Source organism: Simochromis diagramma, unplaced genomic scaffold (assembly GCF_900408965.1).
Source record: "Simochromis diagramma unplaced genomic scaffold, fSimDia1.1 OVJJ01000483.1, whole genome shotgun sequence".
Classification (NCBI taxonomy): Eukaryota; Metazoa; Chordata; class Actinopteri; order Cichliformes; family Cichlidae; genus Simochromis; species Simochromis diagramma.
In genome coordinates, this window is record NW_024386835.1 from 3054641 (window position 1) to 3061052 (window position 6412).

Sequence of the window (6412 nt, forward strand, 5' to 3'; positions counted from 1 at the left end):
CCCCCATCCGCTTAGCTCAATCTCTCCCCTTCCCCCTTCCCTCATCCCCTTCTCTCCTTTCCTCCCACTCCATCATCAGGCTTTCTTTCTGCCTCTTTACACTCAGAATCTGTTCACATTACTTGCAGCTGGGACTTGGGGTTAAAAAAAAAAATCAAATCAAGAGAAACAAAAATAAATCGTGCAACATTTAGATTGTGGTGTCATGACAATGAGCCCAATGTTTATGCATGTTAACACCAAATAGGTTCTCAGTGATAATCTGTTAATTACATCCTCAGATGGTGAGTTTTGAAATGTTGTTAAACTGATGTGTACCAATCAAGCAATATGGCTAATTATTAAAAAATCTATACTTTTTATTTGTATTAAGTAAGTAAGCAAGTAAGTACATTTTTTATATAGCACCTTTTTAGATAAGGCTCAGAAAGTCTTTCACAACAACAATCAGCAAAACAAAACAAGTAATCATGAACTCGAGAGGAAAAGGAATCCAGAATTTAAAAAAATATAGACGTCTCAGACACTGGCCTTACTTCAGTGGCTCTGTCAGGAGTTTATAAATAGAAAATATGAACTGAACAAAAAATAAAAAATAAATAATCAGAACAAAGAAATTGTAACACACTGTCGAGCTTTTCATCTAGTTTATTATAAAAGGAAAACTCACTTCTTCTCTTTTCTAATTAATTTATTTGTATTTAGAGGCAGCACACATCAACCACCACTGCTGTCAATGAACAGATCAAATACTATGCCCATTAAAAACAGCTTTAAGTGCTTTATTTTATAATAGCTTCTATTCATTACTATGAAATTTAAAAAGTTGTTTCAAAATTGTGTTGGATTTAAAGACTAAACAGGTAGGTTTTATGCTAATATTAGGTCAGTGATAGAGTTGACATTAGGGTGAAGATTGTTGAGGTCAGTTGTCTTAATAGTTTTCTCATTTCTTATTTGAATTAATGAAATAGGAGCTGTAAACTGCTCCCGTTTGTCTCAAATACAATCTGAAATAGTGCCTCAGAAGAATCAGGATGTCCGGGATGCTTGCACAATTTTACTCACTGTGCTAATAGATTAATTATCATTATAAAAAGATAATTAATGGACATGTGCACACAAACAATATCTTACGCTGAAACCTAAAAGTCATCATCCATTCCCCTCAAGCCGCCTCGCCCCTCAAAACTTCCTTTTTCACACTCTCCCTCAAAAACACATTCCAGCCACAGGGAATGCCTGACTGATTGTTTGATGAGTGTTAGGGGTGTGTGTGTGTGGTCTGTTCGGCAGACGTGTTAAGTAGCTACTCTCACGTGAAGCAAGCGAATGCATCCATTTGTTTGTCTGTGCCTCTGATAATGCATCTTTTTTTATGGCTTTTATTCACTACAACAGAGCTGTAGCCATTCATTTGCTGCTTAACCCGCACTGAGAACAAGCAACACGCACATGTGTAATTAAATTCATTAAGGTTTTAATTAAAATGGCAAAAAGCTATTTTGTGAGATAGTGCACTTTTTATTGTTTACTGTAATTAAAAAGAGTTTATTTCGTGACTACCAGTGTATTTCTCTCGCTGCTGCTGCTGCTGCTGTGTGAATGGTTTATGTTACATGAAAAACAAACACATGAATTAACATAAATAATAAAAGCCATAGCTTATGAAACTCGAGCTGCACTTATCTGCAGAGATTGCTTCAATATGCAGTAAGCTGTTTCTTTATGTGGAGCAGGTGTTGGGTGAAGGGTTTGCTCTGTCAGAGGTGAAGATTTTAAAGAAAGAAAGACTGGCTGCTTCTCATTTTCACCCTTAACCACATAGTGCTCATTGGTCATTTTCAAATGACACCTTTGTCTTTTTCTTCTTTTTGCCCACTTCTAGAAATTCTGCAGTGACTTTCTGCCTTTCTACCACTCTCAGCCATTTTGACCTTGAACCCCACATTGACAATCTCAGTGACCCAGACCCTTCCTCACACATGAACTACCTGAACCCTTTCACAGCATTCATATCCACTTTCCACCACACACAGGCTCCCTTCCTCCCAAACAACAACCCACTTTGATGACAGGGGTTCACCCCCACTGCATTCATGCTCTCTATAGCAAACCACAGGGTGGAATTTCCTAAACAGTTGCCTTTGTCCTGAATGGCTTCCACACTGCAAAATAGCTGTGGCTATATGGCTGCATTTCATAATAAACTTGCAAATAAAAAGTATCTGCTAAGGCTGATTTATTTTAGAAGACAAATTTAAAAAAATGAGAACATTTTTAATGCAAGTCTGTACCAGATGCAGCTTTCATTTTATGAAAAGAACTCTGACCCATGCTTCAAAACATAGTTTCACTCCCACTTTGAGGCCACGATAAATTAAACTTTTTTTTTAAGGAAAAGAAACAGGCAATGCACCACCTCTTTCTTTCTTTTTTGTCTCTAATATAAAGCATTACAGTTATCCCACACATACGCCTGCATGCACACATAAGCATAAACACATGCCCGTGTGCACATGTAAACCGCTTAGCTACTCTTGAGGTAATAAGTATGGATTCACAGGCTATAACACTTGGGGTGGAGGGGGCTGGGTTACTTAGCAACTAGCCTGTTGATGTCCAAACAATGTTCATGTCGTCAAAGCGGCTGGTTGTAACAGACTGAGGTTCTGCTGCTGGTGCAGCAGTCTCGCTGGTGTGTTCCTAAAGGGAAATGAATGAACAGACACACACAGGCTGCTGAAGCCAGAGATACACAGACTAACACAAAGTGCTTATGGTTCATTTCTTAGAAATATTGACCATACCGCTGCACTTGTCATTTTATTGTCCACACAGAGGACATGCAGTGCTCACAGCTGGCAGAGTGGGCCGTCTGTGGAGGAAGGAAAGCCTTTTGCTCACTAGACTATACAGGGATGTGCCATTTCTACAAAGTCTGCAATCTGTAGAGCTATTTTGTAAAATCTACAAAAGGCAAATGATAGCAGAGGAAACTTTTTTGTGGTTTTTAACTTTACCTTAAACAAAGCTAATTATAAGCAAAATGCACAGAGAATTTGGAGACTAACAGCTACAGCTTTATTGAACAGAAGGTACACAATCCTAAGGGAAAGTCAGTTCTGCCTACCAGTTGTAGCCTGTTTTATCCGTCGAACACATGCATTGCTCTTAAAAGTCATCTCTGGTGTTTGTATCAGCAGCAGAAATTGTGCTTTGGTGTGTACATGCTGGAAAAAACACAAATCACTCTTCTTCTGGTGAGAGATTTTGCAAAGAGTCCCCATGCTTGAAAAAATACATTGACTCATAAATCATTCATGACTCGATATTGATGTACTGTCCAAAACACTGAAATGAAACTAATAGATTGCTAATTTCATAATTGATGGCTGCAGTGTGAGATTAAAAGTAGCAGCAGGGCTGGGTTTTTTGTGTCAGTGCTGATTATACTGAATGCCACTGCAATTTAGGAATCAGGTTTCAATTGCCATCTGTGTTGGAATATGTCTTCCAGCCAATTGCTGGCAACAAGAGAAAGTGAAAAGCCATTCAAATATAGCAGTAGTAGATAAGAAACCAGAGTCAGTGACTAGGCAGCTATGGATAACATGTTAAAGGTAACTTTAGAACAATGCTCATTCACACTCTGATGTCAATTTTTAGGGTTAGCACCTCATGTGTGTCTGCTCTTTGATAGTATTTGTCTGTGACCTTCAGAACAAACAACACAGCGTTGCATTTGACCCATTTCACTGTGACAAAACCACATCATTGCCTCGCACAAAAGTTTATTTCCGACCATTTAAAACACCAGAACTAAAAGTTCTAATCAGCACAATTTAAGTGTTGCACAATAGTTTCTACTAGTGGTGAGTCCTAGATACTTAATTGAGTTACACAAACAATACAAACAATAGCTTTGTTTCTGTTTGGTCACAAGTCATTGGGTCAGTGTCGGCACAAGCAAGAAGCTGACCATATGTCTAAATATGTCTCTTTCCCTCCAGATGACCAAAACAGGAAGGTCTCAAGTTGTACACAGCATACTTAGCTTGATTATTTTTTGCTTCCCTGGCCCATGAAATTATTTTCATCTTGCTTCTGATGAACTAATGACTACAATGGAGGTGGCACTAGCGAAGGAGAACCTTAGTAATGACATTATAAGTCTGGGTTTATAAAATGTATTCATTTATTTTTCTCTTGTGCCAGACTGAAGGTTTTAAGGCTCTGTATGTCTTCAAAAGACGTGTTGCTTGGATATTAATCATAGGGAAAAAAAGACAGATACACTTTTTTAAAAATGGTTTTTAGGAGCAGATTTTACACGTTTAGACATTTTCAAACAAGATGCTCTAAATGGGGGCATGTTAAATCATGCAATGATCCTCGAAGCTCCAGCTACTCTGGGGGATCTGTGATATAAGCATCAGCAGTCTGGAGTTATCACAAATGGTTCTTTCCTTCTTGGGCAAAGTAAGATAATAATAAATGGCATCTGAAGGCATTCAGCAGGAGAACGGCACGGATAAAACTGATTGGAGTGATGAGAACATGTTAATGGAAAGCAGAGAGCTGTAACTGTAAAACAGTATGTCTTGTCATCTTTATAATGATATCCAGAAAAGACTGACTTATGTGAACTGGCTGATTGTTTGCATTCAGTATTTAATGAGGAAATATTAACCATTCTCAGTTCATAGGAGTTGCTGTACTGCAAATGTACTTAAGAAAGTTTAAAATGCATTTGTTATCAGTAAACAACAACAACAACAACAACAACAACAAAAAAACAAATAGAGAGAGAAAGCCACACATACAAAGGAAGGAGGAGCAGCAAATTAAATATGCTTCAGTTTAGTTCAATTTAGTTTCATGTTTATAGTGCCAAATCACACCACAAGGTGCTTTATATTGAAAGAAAAAGACCCTACAATATTAAAGAGAAAACCTCAAAAATCAGATGTCCCCGTATGACCAAGCACTTGGTGACAGTGGGAAGAAAAAACTCCCTTTAAACAGGAAGAAACCTCCAGCAGAACCAGAATCAGGGGCAGCCATCTTCCACAACTGGTTAAAGGGGTGAGGGAAAAGAGAGCACAGAGAGACAGCACAAAAAACACCCACGGGAAATAGCCAACCCTTCAGGTGGGTTAAAAGGATGTGGAGGTGTTATGAATTTCTTACATCTAAGATAAATAAATGATGGCATCTGCTTTTCTACTACGCTTTTATTGTCTTCTGTATGGCACCTCTCGCAAAACTTAAAGTTTAGATTTTTGTCTCTGTTGTTAAAATGAGGAGAATAATGTAGTATAAATTATATATAGGCTAAAAATAGGTGAAAGTAGATATTTCTGGAAGATGTGTGTAACAGAAAAACTACAAACTAAAGGAGAGGGTAGACAAAAGATAATAATATAAAAACACAGAGGGAAAAGAGGTGAGATGAGAACAAGAAATGCTCAGTGCACCATGTGTGCCCCTCTGCAGCCTGGTTAAGCTTCACCTGATCCAGTCCTAACTATAAGCATCATCAAAAGAGGAAAACTTGAAGCCAACACTTAAAAGCAGAGAGGGTGTCTGTCTCCTGATACCAAACTGGGAGCTGTTGCACGGGAGAGGACCCCGATAGCTGAAGACTCTGCCTCCCATTCTACTTTCAGAAAGTCTAGGTAAGGCTGCAGACTGAGCGAGAAGTGCTCTGTTGGGATGACATGGTTTTGCAAGGTCTTAACACTATCATTAGGATATTATCATTCAGGATTCATTTTAAATTCAGTCCTGGATTTAACAAGGAGTCCATGAGAAGAAACTAATGTAGCAGAAATGTGCTCTCTCATAGTCCCACTTAGGGTTTTGGATCAAGTGATGGCTAACACATGCATGGACTAGTTTGTCAGGATCACTCTGAGACAGGATGTTTTTAACTTTGTCAATAATTCACAGATGAAAGATGCATAGTGCATTTCATATCTGGCCTCAGTCATTTGCTGGCTTCCTTAATTACCACCCAGTCATCAAAAGATCGAGAACCCTTATTATAAGTCAATGCTTTTAAAAGTGAATGAAAATTCTGAAGAAGGTGAATGCCTGTGAAGTCAAGAGTGAATCGAGGACCTTCAGACAAAAGCACCGCACACTGTAACTTTGATGGGTTTTTTTTTAAGTGTTCTGCTCCGACAAAGCTAATTTTTTGAGACTCTTCTTGTCTGGTGATTTGTACTCGAAATCCCCCTGCTGAGTGAATGAATCTGAGGTAAAGCCCTTCTTCTGTGCGGACCCCTAAAGGCGCGTGAAGGACCCCCGAAAGATCTCAGGGGCCAGCAGTGAGGGGCAGGTGAGGGAGGTCGGGGGAGGTGAGGGGGGGCTGTCCTGCCGCAGCAGCAGCACCACTCGCCGTCGA